This window comes from Triticum urartu, chromosome 7 (genome assembly GCF_003073215.2).
Source record: "Triticum urartu cultivar G1812 chromosome 7, Tu2.1, whole genome shotgun sequence".
Classification (NCBI taxonomy): Eukaryota; Viridiplantae; Streptophyta; class Magnoliopsida; order Poales; family Poaceae; genus Triticum; species Triticum urartu.
In genome coordinates, this window is record NC_053028.1 from 63111629 (window position 1) to 63133968 (window position 22340).

The following is a 22340-nucleotide window of genomic DNA, read 5'->3' on the forward strand; positions in this document are numbered from 1 at the left end:
GCTCAGGGAACATCAGTTCTACGCCAAGTTCTCCAAGTGTGAATTTTGGCTCGATGAGGTTCTTTATCTTGGCCATATCATCTCTGCCAAGGGCATTGCCGTGAATCCTGAGAAGGTGTCTACAATTGTGAATTGGGAACCTCCTCAGAACATGAAGCAACTCCGTAGCTTCCTCGGTCTCGCAAGCTATTGCTGAAGATTCGTTGAAAACTTTTCTAAGATCGCGAAGCCTCTCTCTAATCTTCTCCAGAAGCACGTCAAGTACGTTTGGTCTCCGGAGTGTGACATTGCTTTCAACACTTTGAAAGAGAAATTGATCACTGCTCCAGTTCTGACTCCTCCTGATGAATCCAAACCGTACAAGGTCTTTTGTGATGCCTCTCTCCAAGGTCTTGGCGCAGTATTAATGCAAGAGAAGAAAGTTGTTGCTTATACATCTCGCCAGTTGAAGCCTAATGAGAAGAACTACCCCACTCATGATCTCGAGTTGGCGGCAGTTGTGCATGCTCTTTTGACTTGGAGACATCTTCTATTGGGAAGAAAAGTGGACATTTTCACTGATCACAAGAGTCTCAAGTACATCTTCACTCAGCCTAATCTCAACCTCAGGCAAACTCGATGGGTCGAAATGATTAAAGAGTATAATCCGAGTATCGAGTATACTCCAGGCAAGGCCAATGTGATTGCTGACGCATTGAGCAGAAAGGCTTATTGCAATAGTCTGATTCTTAAGCCTTATCAACCCGAGCTTTGTGAAGCTTTCCGCAAACTTAATCTGCAAGTTGTTCCTCAAGGTTTCCTCGCCAACCTTCAAGTATCTCCTACCTTGGAAGACCAGATTCGCCAAGCCCAGCTTCTTGATGCTATGGTGAAAAAGGTGAAGATTGGGATTGCCAAGAGTCAACCCAAGTACAAGTGCTACCGCCTTGATGACAAGGACACTTTCTTCTTCGAGGATCGAATTGTTGTACCCAAAGGTGACCTCCGTAAAGTGATCATGAATGAGGCTCACAATTCTCTCCTCTCCATCCACCCTGGGAGCACGAAGATGCATCAGGACCTCAAGCAAGCTTATTGGTGGACTTGAATGAAGCGCGAGATTGCTCAGTTCGTGAATGAATGTGATTTCTGCAGAAGAGTGAAGGCAGAACACCAAAGGCCAGCAAGTCTCCTCCAACCTCTTGCCATTCCAGAATGGCAGTTTGATCACATTGAAATGGACTTCGTGACTGGGTTTCCAAAGTCCAAGCGTGGCAATGATGCTATATTCGTTGTCATCGACAAACTCACCAAAGTGGCTCACTTTCTGCCTATCAAAGAGTCGATCACTGCAGCTCAATTGGCGGAACTCTATACCTCTCGAATTGTCTCTCTGCACGGTATCCCTCAAGTGATATCTTCAGACCGTGGCAGCATCTTTACCTCCAAGTTTTGGGATTCTTTTCAGAAGGCCATGGGCACCAACATCCGCTTCAGCACAGCTTTCCATCCTCAAACAAGCGGTCAAGTCGAGCGTGTCAACCAGATTCTTGAAGATATGCTCAGGGCTTGTGTGATCTCCTTCGGCATGAAGTGGGAGGATTGTCTTCCTTATGCTGAATTCTCCTACAACAACAGTTTTCAAGCAAGTTCGGGCAAGGCCCCTTTTGAAATTCTGTATGGCAGGAAGTGTCGTACCCCTCTCAACTGATCTGCAACCGGTGAACGTCAGCTTTTGGGTAATGACTTAATCACAGAGGCAGAAGAAATGTGCAAAGTCATTCGTGATAACCTCAAAGCAGCCCAATCCCGCCAGAAGAGCTACTATGATAGTAAGCACCGTGATTTGGCTTTCGAGATCGGAGATCATGTTTACCTCCGCGTCTCTCCTATGAAAGGTACCCGTCGCTTCGGTATCAAAGGGAAGCTTGCCCCTAGATACGTGGGACCTTTCAAGATTGTCAGCAAGAGAGGCGACCTCGCCTATCAACTCGAGCTTCCTTCAAACTTTGCAAATGTTCATGATGTGTTCCATGTCTCTCAGCTTCGAAAGTGCTTCAAGACACCTGAACGCACTGTCAACTTCGAGGACATTGAGCTCCAAGAAGATCTCTCCTATCGTGAGCACCCAGTTGCTATTCTTGAAGAGACTGAACGCAAGACTCGCAACAAGTCAATCAAATTTCTCAAAGTCAAGTGGTCACACCATTCCGACCGTGAAGCTACATGGGAACGCGAGGATCACCTCCGTTCCGAGTACCCGGTGTTCTTTCAGTCCTAGATCTCGGGACGAGATCCTTTCGTAGTGGTGGAGTGTTGTAACACCCCGGATATGATTTTCCCAATTTGTACTCCAACTCTTGCCGTTTCCGGCATTAAGTTATTTTATTTTCTCGGGTTTGGGTTTTTTGTCTCCGTGTGTTGTTATCGTTGTCATGCATCTCATATCATGTCATCATGTGCATTGCATTTGCATACGTGTTCATCTCATGCATTCGAGCATTTTCCCCGTTGTCCGTTTTGCATTCCGGCGCTTCGTTCTCCTCGGTGGTCATTTCTACCTTTCTTTCGTGTGTGGGGATTAAACATTTCCGGATTGGACCAAGACTTGTCAAGCAGCCTTGGTTTACTACCGGTAGACCGCCTGTCAAGTTTCGTATCATTTGGACTTCGTTTGATACTCCAACGGTTAACCGAGGGACCGTAAAGGCCTCGTGTGTGTTGCAGCCCAACACCCCTCCAATTTGGCCCACGTCGCCGGCGAGCCGCTCCGCCGCACCAGCGCCGCCCCACCTCGCCGCCCGGAGCTCCCGGAGCTCCTCCGCCGTCCCAGGGACCAGATCCGGCCGCCTCCTCCTCCCCCTCGCCAAGTCCGGCCACCGGCGCCCCCATCTCCGGCGACGAACTCCGGCGACGTTCGATCTGCTACAGTGCAACCCGGCGGCTACAGTAAACCCTAGATATGGGGTTGTTTTTTTCTCTAAGTCCCTAAATTTTCAGTCCATATGCTCCTGTTCGAGGCCTCGTAACTTTGCATCCGTAGCTCCGATTCATGCATATAGCATATCAAAATGTTCGCCTCAGAGAGTACATCATTTTATCCCATTGCATCATTTTCATTTGAGTTCATCTTGATGCCCGAAATGCTGTTAGAAGGAGGCTACTTGAGTTAGTTGTCAGATCTGCTACTCCATCTTAGACATTTGTCATTTTTGCCATGATTATTGTGTGCATGATATGCCCTGAGTTCTACATATGTTTTGTTAAGGGTTTTGCCATCTTTCCAGAGGTGCAACCCATGTATTTTTGTGATGTGTGTGGTGACTAGTGCAAGCTTGCAAAGTGGTGCACTCGGTAATTCTGTTTTGCCATCTTTCCAGAGGTGCAAGCCATGTATTTTGATGCCATGTTTGAGTGCTGTAGCATGTTCATCTCATTGCATTTAGATGCCTACTTGCTGTAAATCGCACACCGGTGTCATATCTGAATCGCTTGCCATTTCCAAACCGTAACTCTGATTCCGACGTTCTTTATATCGTTTTCAAGCGATTTCATCTCATCTTTCTAGTGGCACACTTGGATTTCCAAGTTGAGGCCAGGTTCATGCATTTCCTGTCATATCTTGCATATGCATCCCGCATCGCATCCCGCATAGCATATCATCTTTGCATCATGTTGTTTGAGTTTGCACGTGGTTGATTGTATCCTTGTTGCTTGTTTGTCTTGTTTGGGTAGAGCCGGGAGACGAGTTCGCTAACGAGGAGCCCGTTGAGTTTGCTTTCGAGGATCCAGTCAACTTTGACAGCTTTGCAGGCAAGATGATCATACCCTCGAAATCACTACTATCTTTGCTATGCTAGTTTGCTTGCTCTTTTGCTATGCCAATGCTACGATGCCTACCATTTGCTTGTCAGCCTCCCAAATTGCCATGTCAAACCTCTAACCCACCACGTCCTAGCAAACCATTGATTGGCTATGTTACCGCTTTGCTCAGCCCCTCTTATAGCGTTGCTAGTTGCAGGTGAAGATTGGAGGCCGTTCCTTGTTGGAACATTTATTTACTTGTTGGGATATCATCATATTATCTTGTTATCTTAATGCACCTATATACTTGGTAAAGGGTGGAAGGCTCGGCCTCTCGCCTAGTGTTTTGTTCCACTCTTGCCGCCCTAGTTTCCGTCATATCGGTGTTATGTTCCCGGATTTTGCGTTCCTCACGCGGTTGGGTTATAATGGGAACCCCTTGATAGTTCGCCTTGATTAAAGCTTTTCCAGCAATGCCCAACCTTGGTTTTACCATTTGCCACCTAGCCTCTTTTTCCCTTGGGTTTCCGGAGCCCGAGGGTCATCTTATTTAAACCCCCCCGGGCCAGTGCTCCTCTGAGTGTTGGTCCACCTGTCAGCTGCCGGTGGCCACCAGGGGCAACTCTGGGCTGGCCTACCCGTACCAAAGACAATCTGAGTGTGCCCTGAGAAAGAGATATGTGCAGCTCCTATCGGGATTTATCGGCACATTCGGGCGGTGTTGCTGGTCTTGTTTTAACCTGTCGAAATGTCTTGTTGTATCGAGATACCGAGTCTGATCGGAACGTCTTGGGAGGAGGTCTATTCCTTCGTTGACCGTGAGAGCTTGTCATGGGCTAAGTTGGGACTCCCCTGCAGGGATTAAACTTTCGAAAGCCGTGCCTGCGGTTATGGGCAGATGAGAATTTGTTAATGTCCGGTTGTAGATAACTTGAACCCTAATTTAATTAAAATGAATCAACCGTGTGTGTTACCATGATGGCCTCTTCTCGGCGGACTCCGGGAAGTGGACACGGTGTTGGAGTAATGCTTGCGCAGGTAGCTCTCTAGTTTCTCGCTCGTGCTTTGCCTCCTCTTCTCGCTTCTTTTGCGAATAAGTTAGCCACCATATATGCTAGTCGCTTGCTGCAGCTCCACATATATTTACCTTACCCTTCCTATTAAGCTTAAATAGTCTTGATCGCGAGGGTGCGAGATTGCTGAGTCCCTGTGGCTCACAGATTACTATTACACCAGATGCAGGTCCAGGTGATTCCGCTCCAGGTGACGCGTACGAGCTCAAGTGGGAGTTCGACGAGGACTCTCAACGTTACTATGTTTCCTTTCCTGATGATCAGTAGTGGTGCCCAGTTGGGGGTGATCGGGACCATGTCGCTTGTTGGGTTATCTTTCATTTTGGCGCCGTAGTCGGGCCATGAGTGTTTGGATGATGTATGTTATTTATGTACTTGATTGACGTGGCGAGTGTAAGCCAACTATGTTATCCCTTTTATTATCTATGTTACATGGGATGTTTGTGATGATTACCTGACTTGCGACATATGCCTTCAATGCGATTATGTCACACCCTAGCTAGTTCAAGCATTAGGGTGTGCATCATGTTTAAATTTCTCTTAAATTTGAAATGGGGAAAGCAGAAACCCCCAACACCCCCTGGAAACAACTAGGGTTTACTAAAATTATTTTCAATGAACCTGAAATGCCCTTCTAAAAAGTTCACCCTCTTTGTCTTAGGTTAGAACCTCTGGCAAAATTGGTGCACAATTTTCTAGGTCAACAGAAGGTCATTGAATTAAATCATAAGTATTTGAATTTGGGCATTTAAATACCATAAAATAATTTAAATGCTCAAATAATTCTGGGAATAAATATTTCCTGTTGGAAATATTCTAAACAGAGCTCACATTTATTTTCAGGATTTTTGGAAATGTTTTAGTATTTTTAATAAAGCTAAACAGTTGCAGTTAAATAGAAAACAGAAACAAAATCAAAAAAAGAGAAGGAAGCCCACCTGGGCCTTACCTGTGCTGGCCAGCCCACCTGGCTCGGCCCAGCCAACTGGCCAGCGCCAGTCACCCCCTACCTCGCGCCAGGAGGCAGGGGCGCGTGCTCGCCGCTCGCCGGCCACGCGCCGGCCACCTCCTGCTTCTGCCGATGCCCAGGGACGCCACGCGACCCCCACGTCCCCCTCTCATCCTCCCTCACTCTCCCCCTCATCTCCCTCATCCTCTCCCGCGATGGCCGAGCGCGGACCTCGCCGTCGATCGCCGTAGTCGCCGCCAGAGACATCCCCTCGCCCCTCCGAGGAGCCCATTAGCTCTGCCTCAACTCCCTCGCCCTCCCCACCGAGCCACGCTTCGCCGGAGGCCCTGCAGCACCGCCATCGCCGTCTTCTTCAACCTCGGTCCGCCGAGATCGCCGGCGACCGTGCGCCCGCTCCGTTGCTTCCCCGAGCTCCCCAAGACCACTGTTGCACTCCCTGTGAGCTTCTCCTTCGATCCCCACCTCCCCCTTTCTCGTCTGCGCCGTGTAGTCGCCGTCCTCTTCGAGCCCGAGAGCTCCCCGCCGCCGGCCATGGCGCCGTCGTGGCCAGAGCCACAGTGGCTCGAGGCCAAGCTCGCAGTTGTGCTCAGCGCAGCACCAGGAACCCGTAGCCACCACCAGCTCCTTCTCCCGTGCACCGTAGCCTCGAAACCAACCTCGCCCGAACTCCGGCCGCCGCCACGAGCTCGATTCCGGCGAGCTCGCTCCACCCCAGCTCCTCCCACTTGCCCCACTAGATGCGCGCGAGCCCCAGCTACGTGTAGCACATCTCCGCCGTCGTTTTGGTCGCCTGAGGGCGTTTTCCGAAGCCCTCCGCCGTCTCGGCCTCGCCGGCGACTCAACGCCGGCGGGATTAGCCCTGTTGACCGGTGGATTTGACCACTGACGTGGACTGGGTGGGCCCAGTTTGACTCCCCTGAGTCAATGACAAGTGGGCCCCCTCTGTTAACTAAATCAGATTAGTTTTAATTAAAGATAATTAGCTTAATTATCTACTGACACGCGGGACCCACCAGTCAGGTTTGACCTGGACGTCCCCGTTGACCACTGACGTCACCCTGACGCAATGCTGACGCAGTAATGCATTTTCTGGATTTATTTTTATTCAGGAAATTCCAGAAAATGTTTAAAACTTCTAAAAATCATAGAAATTCAACCGTAACTCCAAATGAAATAATTTATATATGAAAAATTATCAGAAAAATTCAATCTATCCATCTGTAATGGTTTCATGCATGACAAAACAAGTTTACCTTGCTGTTTAAGCAGAATAAGGAAATGCACTATTAAGGCCATGTTTAATGAGCTAATATTCGAATCTTTGATTCAAATGAGTTCATCCCTTTCTATTTTAGCTTGCATTAGGCCAAGACACATTCATATTGCCATGTCATAGCATGCATCATATTGTTGCATATCGTCATGTGTTGATTGTGTCCCGATGTGTTCTTCGTGGTAGGTTCTGCCTCCGAGGATATTCACGAGTATCCAACTGAAGGGCAGTATCCCGCTACCACTCCATCAGGCAAGCAACCCATTGATCATTCCGATACAAACCCATGTTCTCGCTTCTGCTCTTGTTTACTGCATTAAGACAACGCGTTTCAAACTGCTGTGTGCTACGGTAGTTGAACCCTTATCCTCTGCATGACCTGTCATTGCCACAGTAACTAGATGAAACCCACTAGCATGTGTAGGAGTTGATTGAGCCATGTTTTGTGATTCCTACCTTGCTATGCCTGCTATGCTTAGAGTTGTGTCAGGTCTGGTTCATCTGGGTGATGGGCTAGAGTGAAATGATTATGTCGGTAATGCGAGGGATGTGTGGAACATGTTTTGGTAAAGGTATCGATGAGAGGCCATGTAGGAGTACATGGTGGGTTGTTTCATTGAGGCCGTCCCTAAGAACTGAGATCTGTATGTGTGATTTTAAGATTCAGCTACTACCATGCATTGGGATCCTTAATTGACCCTCTCGGCTTCTTAATCACCCTAGTACTCTGTCCAGGAGTTGCAAATAGTTTCTGGTGTTTGTAGGTTATGTGTTGGCGGCCGTGCGTAGCGCTGACCCTAGGGGTGGGCTATGTTGCGGTAGATACACCGTGGCCGGGTATGCCGGGCGCCCGTTTGGCGTCTCGGGACCCTGTTCACATCGTTCGGGTCCGTATGTGGAAACCTCGGCCGGACTCCCTGCGGATGGAACCTGGATAGGCGATAAACCTGGACTAGAGACTTAAGTGTTTAGGTAGGCCGTGGCCGACACCCTCGCCGGGCTTCGCTTGAAGGTTGCCGAGTACATGTCGTGTAAACGGCGGTAAGTGGTGAAAGCGTGTATGACGAAGTACACCCCTGCAGGGTATAAAACTATTCGAATAGCCGCGTCCGCGGTAAAGGACTACTTGGTTGCCTATACAGTTCATAGACAAGTTAATGGATACTACTAAAAGAACTCAAGATAAGTGTGAGTACCGAGGATGGCCCTCTCGTAGGATGACGAGGGAGGATCCCCGGTGGAGTATTGTGTTGGTGAGTAGTGGACTCGTGTGCGAAAACTATTTTACTGGTGGAGTTCCGTAGGATAGCTTAGCCAAGAGTCAAAGCTGGCTTGCTGCAATAACCCCTCCACCTTCTTGAGAATGAGCATGTATAGTAGGTTCTGATGTAAGACTTGCTGAGTACCTTGTACTCTGTTTGCTTATTTATTGTTTTCAGATGACAACACTGCCCCCTCCGATGGGTTTTATGTAGACCTTGATGTCGACGAGTGACTAGCCACCCAGGCGGTGATCCTGGCCATGGAGGGCCCTATGTAGATAGGCAGGCTTGGAGAAGCCTTCTTTCTTTCTAGTGTCTGTACTCAGACCGGTTGCTTCCGCATGTGCTTGGATGATTGTATGACTTGAGTGTCGGGTCATGTGACCCCTATCTGTATGACATGTTATGTATGGCTCTCTGGAGCCTTTAAATAAAGTACTTGAGTTGTAGAGTTTTGTTGTGATGCCATGTTGTATGTACTCATATCGGGCATATTATGTGTATGATTGAAATGCTTGGTGTGAGTGGGATCCGACAATCTAGTTGTTTATCCTTGGCAGCCTTTCTTATGGGGAAATGTAGTCTAGTGTTCCTCGAGCCATAGTAGTCCGCTACAGCCCGGTTCACCGGAGTCCTGCTAGCCCAGCACTACTGTTCAGGACACTTGACTGGCCGGCATGTGTTTCACTTCGTTCCTATGTCCGTCCCTTCGGGGAAATGTCACGCGGTGACTTCCGGAGTCCTGCCTAGCCTGCTACAGCCTGGGTTCCCCGGAGTCCTGTTAGCCCAGTGCTACAGCTCGGGATCACTCGTTGATGACCGACATGCTCGATGTGATTCATGTATGCCTGTCTCCATAGGTCTGTGCCGCTTTGGGTTCACGACTAGCCATGTCGGCCCGGGTTCTCTGTCATATGGATGCTAGCGACACTATCATATACGTGAGCCAAAAGGCACAAACGGTCCCGGGCCATGGTAAGGCGACACCCGTGGGATACCGTGCGTGAGGCCGCAAAGTGATATGAGGTGTTACCGGCTAGATCGATGTGACTTGGAATCAGGGTCCTGATAGCGTTGGCATCAGAGCCGGAGTGCCTGTAGGTTCGTTGAGCCAAACTGGTCGATGTCGAGTCTAGAAATGCTTTAGTTATATGTAGGGGAATTGATTGTGGGAGGGAACGTAAGGCTCTTTTACTCCTTTACTCTATGCCTCTGATCTGAGTCATTGTCTTCTCATTCAACGTGGGTTAAGGACTAGGCTCTCTTCTTCTATCAGGTTCACGTGTTACTAATCTGTAGTAGCTTATAGGATTATTGTTACAAGTCCCAGTTCAGTTTCTACTATTCCTAGTATGTTGCTAATTGGATCAGAACCTTGATATAATGTTGTTGAGTGGTATTGCGAACTGTTGTGGATGTCTCAATTCTTTTTCTGAGCATTTACAACTGTTATGCTGTCCAATTTTCCCTAGAAATTCTAATGTCTTTGCATTGTGGTTGTGCTTTCAGATGGCCAACCATGCTCAAAACCAAGTGGTTCGCCCGACCCGATGCCTCGACGTGCCCGGTCATACTGCTATGTTAGTCCGGGTCATGATCGAGACGGGTTACCGTTGGTATCCCGAATACACCGTCGAAGAGCAGTTCCGCGACTTTAATCAAAGCCAGTATTTCTGCACCGTCAGGATATTTCCTTCTTATCCTGGATCTACCGAGCCCCTTCACTGTTCCTATGGACTCGGGGTTACCGTTGAGATGGCTGTGCAGGATGCTGCCTATTCCATGATGACCATCATGCGAGTCCGGACTGGCCTGCTTCGGAACACTGACTTCCGTTACATTCCAGCTTCACTTCCGGGAGCGCAAGGGTATCTTCAGGCTATCTATGCTGACTCCACTCAGGAGGACTCATTAACTCGTACCACTGCCGAGATGCTCGAAGATAAGGACCGAGAGAATCGGGCCTTGAGGCTGGAGCTTTTTAATACCCGTGCTGATCATTGGGCCACATTGACTCGGTTTGCACCTGCGGTGCAAGCTGGATGTATGGATACAAGGGATCTGTATCCTGTGAGATCAGCTCTGCCAGACATGGTGGATTGGCGTGATGTGGGAGGCATCACCCCACCCTGTGGTCCCCGCAGGCCACCGTTTGTTGGTCCAAGACCTCATCCTAGCCCCTATGGTCCACAGGCTCCTCAGGACCGTCTGTTCCCGGATGGTCACGTTGAACTTCCAGGCTATGGAGGTGACTTCTATGAGGACTACTACGGAGCTGTCTGAGTTAGTAGTAGTACCACTAGTATTGTAGTAGTTGTATCTCCACTGTCCTGCGTGACTTGTGGAATATGACTTTGCGTGTAATCGATTCCGGAGGTGTAGACAAATAATGTATAGGAGCTTGGAATGCCTCCGATGAGATGTAACGTCTTTCATCATAGTTGTACTGTAGCCTGGGCTTGTACTAAACTATGTATGATGTGTATGACCGTTGGTATATATATGGCAGTTTTATATTACCATGACATACGGATGAACATCTCTGCATTCCGTGCTATCCATTACATTCTGCACTCCCTTGCTAAGTTTGAGCCATCTTTGTCTAAACCTTTGTCTTGTTTTCAACTAGGATGGTCAACACCCGCAGCAACCCTGCTGCTCCAGAGTAGGGGGAAGCCAGTGCAGCTAGAGGTGAAAATCTGCCTCACCCGCCTTCTCTGGCCGAAGTGATGCTGGAAGTGGAAAGAAACAAGCATGAGACTAACCGCCTACTGGAGTGGATTGAGCAGAACACTGCACGCCACCCACGAAATTACTTGGTGTCAATCAATGACTTTATCAAGCTGTACCCACCCAAGTTTAACCATTCCGTCGAGCCCCTCGACGTGGATGACTAGCTTCGCAGCATCACCCACAAGCTACGTTCTACCAACGTAGCCAAAGCCGACAAGGTTACTTATGCTGCCTATCACCTCGAAGGCCCTGCTAGCCTCTGGTGGGAAAATTTTGAAGCTATGCGCCCGGTCGGCCAAATCACTACTTGGGCTGAATTCAGTGAGGCTTTCCGTGAGCATCACATTCCGGAAGGTCTCATGGATCGCAAGAGGGAGGAGTTCTGCAACTTCACCCAAGGAAGACTGACTGTGGATGCATATAGCTGTGAATTTGGGAATCTGGCACGCTATGCCCCCTGAAGAGGTATCTACTGACGCTAAGAAGAAGGCAAGGTTCCACAAGGGACTTAGCCCTGAGCTTCGCCGCGATCTCCGTCTGCACGAGTGCACGTCCTTTCAGAAGTTGGTCAATAAAGCCATCAGTGCTGAGACAGGCCAGACTGATTATGACGCTTCACGCAAGCACTCCCGTGATTTTGGCTCTTCATCCGGCTCTGGAGCTCAGAAGCGCCGGGTGTGGATTCCAAGCACGACACTGCCACCTAGGTTCATCCCGAGGCCATCCTTTGAGGCGCCTCGTCCCAACCAGCAATTTGCACCGCCCAAGCCCTATGGTGGCCCCGCTGCTAATGCTGCTCCATGCCCCAATGTGGTGACATGCTTCAAGTGTGGAGAGCCGGGTTACTATAGCCGAGAGTGTCCCCAGAACAACAACCCCAATCAAACTGGAAAGTCCGTTGGCCGTGGTAAGCCAGCGGGAAAGACTTTCTACGCCAAGCCGGCCACCACTGCACGTGGCCATGTCAATTATGTTTCAGCTGAGGAGGCTCATGAGGATCCTAACGTCGTCCTTGGTACGCTCCTTGTTAACTGCCATCCGGCATCTGTTCTTTTCGATACTGGAGCATCTCATTCATTCATATCCGAGAACTATGCTCGATTGCACAACGCGACATTCTGTGACATGCCCTCTACCATGAAAATTCAAACCCCTGGCTCTAGATGGCAAACTTCTAGAGTAAGCCATGGGAACGAAATTCTTGTCGATAGACTTGTCTTCCTTGCATCCTTAATAGCTCTCAAGTCCTCCAACATAAACATCATCTTGGGTATGGACTGGATGTCAGCTCATTACGCTAAGATTGATTGTGCCACTAGAACCGTTCAACTTACTCACCCATCGGGCAAGACAGTCAATGTTTTAACTCGAGTGGCCAAGCGCCAACTTTACTCCCTAAATGCCAACCCCCTTCCAGACCTTGAGGATGTTCCGGTAGTCCAAGACTTCCCGGATGTCTTTCCAGAAGAACTGCCAGGTGTTCCACCTGACAGGGATGTCGAGTTTGTGATAGACCTTGTTCCAGGAACCGTTCCAATTTCTAGAAGACCCTACAAGATGGCACCCTTAGAACTAGCCGAGCTTAAGAACCAACTCGATGAGTCCTTGAAAAAGGGTTTCATCCGTCCTAGTTCCTCTCCTTGGGCTTGCCCCGTCCTCTTCGTTAAGAAGAAGGATGGAACGGATCGAATGGTTGTGGACTACCGACCTGCCAACTTGGTCACCATCAAGAACAAATACCCGCTTCCCAGGATCAACGACCTGTATGATCAGCTCGCTGGATCCTCAGTCTTCTCCAAGATGGATTTGAGGTTGGGTTACCATCAAATGAAAATCAGAAACGGGGACATTCCCAAAACGGCCTTTGTTACTCGTTATGGCCAATACGAGTACACCGTCATGTCCTTCGGTTTAACCAATGCCCCGGCTACCTTCTCTCGGTTAATGAACTCGGTCTTCATGGAGTACTTGGATAAATTCGTCGTAGTATACCTCGATGACATACTCATCTACTCCAAGAATGAAGAGGAACATGCCGAACATCTAAGGCTGGTATTGATGAAACTTCGAGAGCATCGCCTTTATGCCAAATTCTCCAAGTGTGAATTTTGGTTGCCAGAAGTAACCTATCTAGGCCATGTAATCTCTGGTAAGGGTATTGCTGTCAATCCCGAGCGAGTTCAAGCCGTCCTTGATTGGACTCCACCTAAGACGGTTAAGCAAGTTCGGAGCTTCCTTGGCTTAGCGAGCTATTGCCGCCGCTTCGTCGAGAATTTCTCCAAGGTTGCTAAACCTCTAACTGAACTCCTCAGGAAAGATAAAAAGTTCGAGTGGACTCCACAGTGCGAGATCAGTTTTCAGGAACTGAAAAGACGCCTGACATCTGCCCCCGTACTGGTACCACCAGACTTCTCCAAGGATTTTATTATCTATTGCGACGCCTCGCGACAAGGACTAGGTTGCATACTCATGCAAGATCGTCAGGTAATTGCCTATGCTTCACGGCAATTACACCCACATGAGGAAAATTATCCCACACATGATCTAGAGCTTGCAGCTGTAGTCCATGCACTTAAAACTTGGCGACATTACCTTCTCGGTAATCGTTGCGAGATCTTCACCGATCACCAAAGCTTGAAATATATCTTCACCCAACCAGATTTGAATCTCAGGCAAAGATGTTGGGTTGAGTTGATCTCGGACTACAACTTAGGAATAACTTACACCCCGGGCAAAGCCAATGTCATGGCTGATGCGCTAAGCCATAAGTCCTATTGTAACAACCTGATGTTACAACAAAGTCAACCACTTCTCCATGAGGAATTTCGTAAGCTAAATCTTCACATTGTTCCTCGAGGATTCCTATCCACCCTGGTGGCGAAACCTACCCTTATGGATCAAATCATAACCGCCCAGCGGTATGACAAGGGCATATCCCGGATTAAGGAAAACATTGCTAGCGGAGTTGCTAAATGTTTCTCCATGGATGAGCGAGGTGCTGTCTTCTTTGAGAACCGTCTGGTGGTTCCCAAGAAACAACATCTGCGCCAGTTGATCCTTAAGGAAGCTCATGAATCCCCTCTCACCATTCATCTCGGTAGTACTAAAATGTATCAAGACCTACGCCAGAGGTTTTGGTGGACTAGGATGAAGAGAGAAATTTCTCAATACATTGCTAGCTGCGACGTCTGTCGTCGTGTTAAAGCAGAGCACCAACGGCCTGCTGGCACCCTTCAACCTTTGGCTATTCCTGAATGGAAATGGGATAAAATCAGTATGGATTTCATCACTGGGTTTCCCAGGACCAAGAGAGGGAATAATGCCATCTTCGTTTTGATCGACCGACTTTCCAAAGTAGCCCACTTTCTACCTGTTCGTGAGAGTATCACCGCTAGCCAGCTAGCCGATTTATACATCTCCCGAATAGTGTCTCTTCATGGTGTCCCATTGGAAATTAACTCAGACCGTGGGAGTCTCTTCACCTCTCGATTTTGGGAAAGTTTCCAAAATGCTATGGGAACTCGTCTCTCTTTTAGTACCGCCTTCCATCCTCAATCAAGTGGTCAAGTGGAGCGAGTCAATCAAATTCTGGAAGATATGCTCCGAGCTTCTGTTATCTCGTTCGGAATGAGTTGGGAGAAATGCCTTCCATTCGCGGAGTTTGCTTATAACAATAGTTATCAAGCTAGCTTGGGCAAAGCTCCTTTCGAAGTTCTTTATGGACGAAAATGTCAAACGCCTCTTAACTGGTCAGAAACCGGGGAAAGACAACTCTTTGGCCCGGATATGATTCAGGAAGCAGAAGAGCAGGTTCGCGTTATTCGTGAGAAATTGAAAACAGCCCAATCTCGTCAAAAGAGTCAATATGATCGTAAACATAAGCCTATGACTTATGAAGTCAACGAGAAGGCTTACCTTCGGGTTAATCCGTTAAAGGGAACCCATCGTTTCAGTATCAAAGGCAAATTGGCTCCTCGTTACATTGGACCCTTTCGCATTCTTGCCAAACGAGGAGAAGTTGCCTACCAATTGGAACTACCTCCGCATCTTTCCAGAGTTCACGATGTCTTCCACGTTTCACAACTTAGGCGTTGCTTCACGGATCCTATCCGTGGAGTGGACCATGAAACGCTTGATCTACAAGATAACCTCTCTTATCGGGAATATCCCGTTCGTATCCTTGATCAAGCCGAGCGTACCACTCGACGTCATAATATCAAGTTTCTCAAGGTTCAATGGTCACACCATTCCGAGGAAGAATCCACTTGGGAAAGGGAGGATCGTCTTCGACTCGAGTACCCCACCTTCTTTCCAGAGGATCCTAAATCTCGGGACGAGATTCTTTTGAGTGGGGGTGAGTTGTCACACCCTAGCTAGTTCAAGCATTAGCGTGTGCATCATGTTTAAATTTCTCTTAAATTTGAAATGGGGAAAGCAGAAACCCCCAACACCCCCCTGGAAACAACTAGGGTTTACTAAAATTATTTTCAATGAACCTGAAATGCCCTTCTAAAAAGTTCACCCTCTTTGTCTTAGGTTAGAACCTCTGGCAAAATTGGTGCACAATTTTCTAGGTCAACAGAAGGTCATTGAATTAAATCATAAGTATTTGAATTTGGGCATTTAAATACCATAAAATAATTTAAATGCTCAAATAATTCTGGGAATAAATGTTTCCTGTTGGAAATATTCTAAACAGAGCTCACATTTATTTTCAGGATTTTTGGAAATGTTTTAGTATTTTTAATAAAGCTAAACAGTTGCAGTTAAATAGAAAACAGAAACAAAATCAAAAAAAAGAGAAGGAAGCCCACCTGGGCCTTACCTGTGCTGGCCAGCCCACCTGGCTCGGCCCAGCCGACTGGCCAGCGCCAGTCACCCCCTACCTCGCGCCAGGAGGCAGGGGCGCGTGCTCGCCGCTCGCCGGCCACGCGCCGGCCACCTCCTGCTTCTGCCGATGCCCGGGAGACGCCCAGGGATGCCACGTGACCCCCACGTCCCCCTCTCATCCTCCCTCACTCTCCCCCTCGTCTCCCTCATCCTCTCCCGCGATGGCCGAGCGCGGACCTCGCTGCCGATCGCCATAGTCGCCGCCAGAGACATCCCCTCGCCCCTCCGACGAGCCCATTAGCTCCGCCTCGACTCCCTCGCCCTCCCCACCGAGCCACGCTTCGCCGGAGGCCCTACAGCACCGCCATCGCCGTCTTCTTCAACCTCGGTCCACCGAGATTGCCGGCGACCGTGCGCCCGCTCCGTTGCTTCCCCGAGCTCCCCAAGACCACTGCTGCACTCCCTATGAGCTTCTCCTTCGATCCCCACCTCCCCCTTGCTCGTGTGCACCGTGTAGTCGCCGCCCTCTTCGAGCCCGAGAGCTCCCCGCCGCCGGCCATGGCGCCGTCGTGGCCAGAGCCACAGTGGCTCGAGGCCAAGCTCGCAGTTGTGCTTAGCGCAGCACCAGGAACCCGTAGCCACCACCAGCTCCTTCTCCTGTGCACCGTAGCCTCGAAAACAACCTTGCCCGAACTCCGGCCACCGCCACGAGCTCGATTCCGGCGAGCTCGCTCCACCCCAGCTCCTCCCACTTGCCCCACTAGATGCGCGCGAACCCCAGCTACGTGAAGCACATCTCCGCCGTCGTTTTGGTCGCCTGAGGGCGTTTTCCGAAGCCCTCCGCCGTCTCGGCCTCGCCGGCGACTCAACGCGCGGGATTAGCCCTGTTGACCGGTGGATTTGACCACTGACGTGGACTGGGTGGGCCCAGTTTGACTCCCCTGAGTCAATGACAAGTGGGCCCCCTCTGTTAACTAAATCAGATTAGTTTTAATTAAAATAATTAGCTTAATTAACTACTGACACGCGGGACCCACCAGTCAGGTTTGACCTGGACGTCCCCGTTGACCACTGACGTCACCCTGACGTAATGCTGACGCAAGTAATGCATTTTCTGGATTTATTTTTATTCAGGAAATTCCAGAAAATGTTTAAAACTTCTAAAAATCATAGAAATTCAACCGTAACTCCAAATGAAATAATTTATATATGAAAAATTATCAGAAAAATTCAATCTATCCATCTGTAATGGTTTCATGCATGAAAAACAAGTTTACCTTGCTGTTTAAGCAGAATAAGGAAATGCACTATTAAGGCCATGTTTAATGAGCTAATATTTGAATCTTTGATTCAAATGAGTTCATTCCTTTCTATTTATAGCTTGCATTAGGCCAAGACACATTCATATTGCCATGTCATAGCATGCATCATATTGTTGCATATCTCATGTGTTGATTGTGTTCCGATGTGTTCTTCGTGGTAGGTTCTGCCTCCGAGGATATTCACGAGTATCCAACTGAAGGGCAGTATCCCTACCACTCCATCAGGCAAGCAACCATTGATCATTCCGATACAAACCCATGTTCTCGCTTCTGCTCTTGTTTACTGCATTAAGACAACGCGATTCAAACTGCTGTGTGCTACGGTAGTTGAACCCTTATCCTCTGCATAACCTGTCATTGCCACAGTAACTAGATGAAACCCACTAGCATGTGTAGGAGTTGATTGAGCCATGTATGTGATTCCTACCTTGCTATGCCTGCTATGCTTAGAGTTGTGTCAAGTCTGGTTCATCTGGGTGATGGGCTAGAGTGAAATGCTTATGCCGGTAATGTGAGGGATGTGTTGAACATGTTTTGGTAAAGGTATCGATGAGAGGCCATGTAGGAGTACATGGTGGGTTGTTTCATTGAGGCCGTCCATAAGAACTGAGATTTGTATGTATGATTTAAGATGCAGTTACTACCGTACATTGGGCCCGAAACCAATGGACCCTCTCGGCTTCTTAATCACCCTAGTACTCTGTCCAGGAGTTGCAAATAGTTTCTGGTGTTTGTAGGTTATGTGTTGGCGGCCGTGCGTAGCGCTGACCCTAGGGGTGGGCTATGTTGCGGTAGATACACCGTGGCACGGTGTACCGAGTCACCCGTTTGGCGTCTCGGGAACCCTGTTCACATCGTTCGGGCCCGTATGTGGAAACCTCGGCCGGACTCCCTGCGGATGGAACCTGGATAGGCGATAAACCTGGACTAGAGACTTAAGTGTTTAGGTAGGCCGTGGCCGACACCCTCGCTGGGCTTCCGCTTTGAAGGTTGCCGAGTACATGTCGTGTAAACGGCGGTAAGTGGTGAAAGCGTGTATGACGAAGTACACCCCTGCAGGGTATAAAACTATTCAAATAGCCGCGTCCGCGGTAAAGGACTACTTGGTTGCCTATACAGTTCATAGACAAGTTAATGGATACTACTAAAAGACTCAAGATAAGTGTGAGTACCGAGGATGGCCCTCTCGTAGGATGACGAGGGAGGATCCCCGGTGGAGTATTGTGTTGGTGAGTAGTGGACTCGTGTGCGAAAACTATTTTACTGGTGGAGTTCCGTAGGATAGCTTAGCCAAGAGTCAAAGCTGGCTTGCTGCAATAACCCCTCCACCTTCTTGAGAATGAGCATGTATAGTAGGTTCTGATGTAAGACTTGCTGAGTACCTTGTACTCATGTTTGCTTATTTATTGTTTTTAGACGACAACACTGCCCCCTCCGATGGGTTTTATGTAGACCTTGATGTCGACGAGTGACTAGCCACCCAGGTGGTGATCCTGGCCATGGAGGGCCCTATGTAGATAGGCAGGCTTGGAGAAGCCTTCTTTCTTTCTAGTGTCTGTACTAAGACCGGTTGCTTCCGCATGTGCTTGTATGATTGTATGACTTGAGTGTCGGGTCATGTGACCCCTATCTGTATGACATGTTATGTATGGCTCTCTGGAGTACTTGAGTTGTAGAGTTTCGTTGTGATGCCATGTTGTATGTACTCATATCGGGCATATTGTGTGTATGATTGAAATGCTTGGTGTGAGTGGGATCCGACAATCGAGTTGTTTATCCTGGGCAGCCTTTCTTATGGGGAAATGTAGTCTAGTGTTCCTCGAGCCATAGTAGTCCGCTACAGCCCGGTTCACCGGAGTCCTGCTAGCCCAGCACTACTGTTCAGGACACTTGACTGGCCGGCATGTGTTTCACTTCGTTCCTATGTCTGTCCCTTCGGGGAAATGTCATGCGGTGACTTCCGGAGTCCTGCCTAGCCTGCTACAGCCCGGGTTCCCCGGAGTCCTGTTAGCCCAGTGCTACAGCTCAGAATCACTCGTTGATGACCGACATGCTCGATGTGATTCATGTATGCCTGTCTCCATAGGTCTGTGCCGCTTTGGGTTCATGACTAGCCATGTTGGCCCGGGTTCTCTATCATATGGATGCTTGCGACACTATCATATACGTGAGCCAAAAGGCGCAAACGGTCCCGGGCCATGGTAAGGCAACACCCGTGGGATACCGTGCGTGAGGCCGCAAAGTGATATGAGGTGTTACCAGCTAGATCGATGTGACTTGGAATCGGGGTCCTGACAGATTATGCCTCTAAGTCGTGCCTCGACACGTGGGAGATATAGTCGCATCGATGGTGTTACAGATGCCCTCCTCCGTCACGGAGGGGGACGTGCTAAAGTTGAGAGAGGCTAAGTTCTTGACCGCCAAAATTTCGCACAGGTTGCCTGCTCAAAGGCAGGCTATCCCCAGTCCCCAGCCCGGTGAGAGCGTAGTGTTCGTGTCTCACTTCCTTCGGGGGTTAGGCTTCCTGATGGATCCCTTTGTGAGGGGACTGCTGTTTTATTATGGGCTGGAATTTCACGACTTAGCTCCGGAGTCCATCCTCCATATCTCCTCGTTTATCGTTGTATGCGAAGCGTTCCTCCGTGTTACCCCTCACTTCGGATTATGGCTCAAGACTTTCAAAGTGGAGCCGAAGATGATCAAGGGACGGCACGCAGAGTGCGGAGGCGCTGTTATAAGCAAAAATGTTGATGCTCCATGGCCCGAGGGCTCTTTTCAAGAGGAGCTAGGCTTGTGGCAACGAGAGTGGTTTTATATCACCACTCCCCGGAGCACCAAGTGGGTGGCGCTTCCTGCCTTTCGCTCGGGTCCCCCACCACGGCTAGCGTCATGGGTTAACAGAGGGTTAGATTGGGGTTTTCCCAAAGACGTGCCATTGTTACAGGGCCGAATTAAGGATCTCTTGGAAGGAGACCTCAGCTTGGTCAAGGTGACGCAGGTCATGCTGATTCGCCGAATATTGCCCGGCAAACGTCGCCCCCTTCGCCTGTGGGAGTTTAATCCAGAGGGACCACGAGCTCTCCAGAACTTTATGGGCGCAACGCCCGCCGAGATGTATAGACTGTTCTTCGGATCACAAGAGATGTGTCCGGATTTAACCGAGGACGCAGGCCTAAGCTGCAATCGCCCGGATACTCAAGTAAGCAACCTTGTGCCCGGACCTTCTATCCGTATAATTGTCATAAACTTGCCCCTAAAAGAGCCGTCCTTTTAAACATGAGTGGATAGAGAAGGCAAAGCTGATCAGGTGTCCGGCTCCCCTTGCTGAAACCAGGCCGGATCCCGTGCTGGTCAGGATGCTGGAGATAATGCCTTTGGAGGGGGAGGACAAGGAAGCTATGACCTCCTCGAAGGAGGCTGCTCCGAAGGGAGGAACCGACAATTCCTCTCCTAAGGGGAAGAAGAGAGCCGCCTCTGACGACCCGGAAACCATGGCCTTGAAGCGGGGGAGAAAATCCTTGTCAGAGGGTCCGACGCCGTGGAGTTCCTCGGCCGGACTACGCCCTCAAGGGGATCAGCCCTCCAGCGAGCCGTAAGTGGAGAAAGATTTTCCTTTTGAGGGATGAGGGAAATCCTTGATTTATATCTGAGAAGATTAACCAAACCTTTACCTTGTAGCTCGGACCTCAGCCCTTCTCAGCAGAGCTCGTCTTCGGGGGATTTCCTTCCGGAGATGATGGAGAGCGGAACACCTCCCCCTGCCGTGCCGCCTAGCGAGGCGGGCGACCCTGAGGTGTCGTCGCGGAGGGTTTCTCCGAATCCGGCAGGGGCGGAAGGTAGCTATGCGGCCGCCCGAGGTTCTCCGCGTCCGGCCTTCGAAAGAGGTCATGGGACGAGCCCGGCACCGTCTGGTGCTCGGCCGGAGGAGCTAAAGATTCTGCTGGGGCGAGCTTCTATCTCAGAGGAGCACCGTGCATTGATGGGCACGGTGATTGAAAGGATTTCATTCGCAGAGAGCGGATTGTATGAGGCCATCAAAAGTTTACTGACGGGTTTCGAGGTACATTAGATAATGCATACTTTTGTCAGTTGCGCATGAATAATATGCGCCCTGTGTAGATAGTAGCCCCTGAGACTCTGCGCGTCGTCAAGAAATGACGGCACGCGGAGGATCATAATCCCAGGTCTAAGATGTCGCCTGTGAATGTAGGCGGCAGGGTGTCCGGAATCGAGCCGAACTAACGATTTTGCCGAACTAAAGCGGCAACTAGACGTGGCAGATGCCGACATCACGCTTGTCAATAAGCGACTTGATGAGGCTCAAGGTATGTAATTCCTCGGGCGGCATCAGGTAAGAATAGTTTTATGCCTGTGTCTTACGATGTGTGTGCTTTGACGCAGATGGTGCGGCCGCCGTGGAGAGTCTTAGGGCAGAACTTGCCCGAGCTAAAGAACAAGCCAGCGAAAGTGATGTGGCCACCAAGAAAGCCCTTGAAGAGCTGAGAGCCGAACAGGCTGCTCATTGCCGAAGCAAGGAAGAGATGGCCGAAAAGTTAAAAAGCTCTACAGACCATTGCAGACTTCTTGAAAAAGAAGACCAGGCGAAACAGACGGACTTAGAGAAGGCCGTTGCCAATGCCAAGGACGCGCGCTCTGCGATGAGAGCTGCGAAGGAGGAGCTGCCTCAGGCCGAACAGATTGCGGCTGGAAAGCCCTTTATGCTGCGAAGGAAACTTTGCGATCCGAAGTTTTCTCCGTTGGACCGGATGTGGAGTGTGGAGGATACCTATCTGGACTTGGCAGCGAGTGCTGCTGATGCGACCGAACACTTTCGAGATCAGAAAGATCGCGAAGTGGAAAAGCTTTTCTGGTCGCAGTTTCACAATCCAGAGCGTCCACTGGCAGTGGATGATCGTTTGGCTCAATGGGCCAAACTGAATAGGTTGTCTGGACTCGCCATGAAGTACGTCATGGGTCACCTGTGGCCGGGGAGATCGGAGCCGAAGAGTTATTTCAGCTTAGTGCAGCAATTCCTTGACGCGGTGCCGTGTATAAATGCAATGAAGAGGTCAACATGCATAGAGGGCGCTAGGA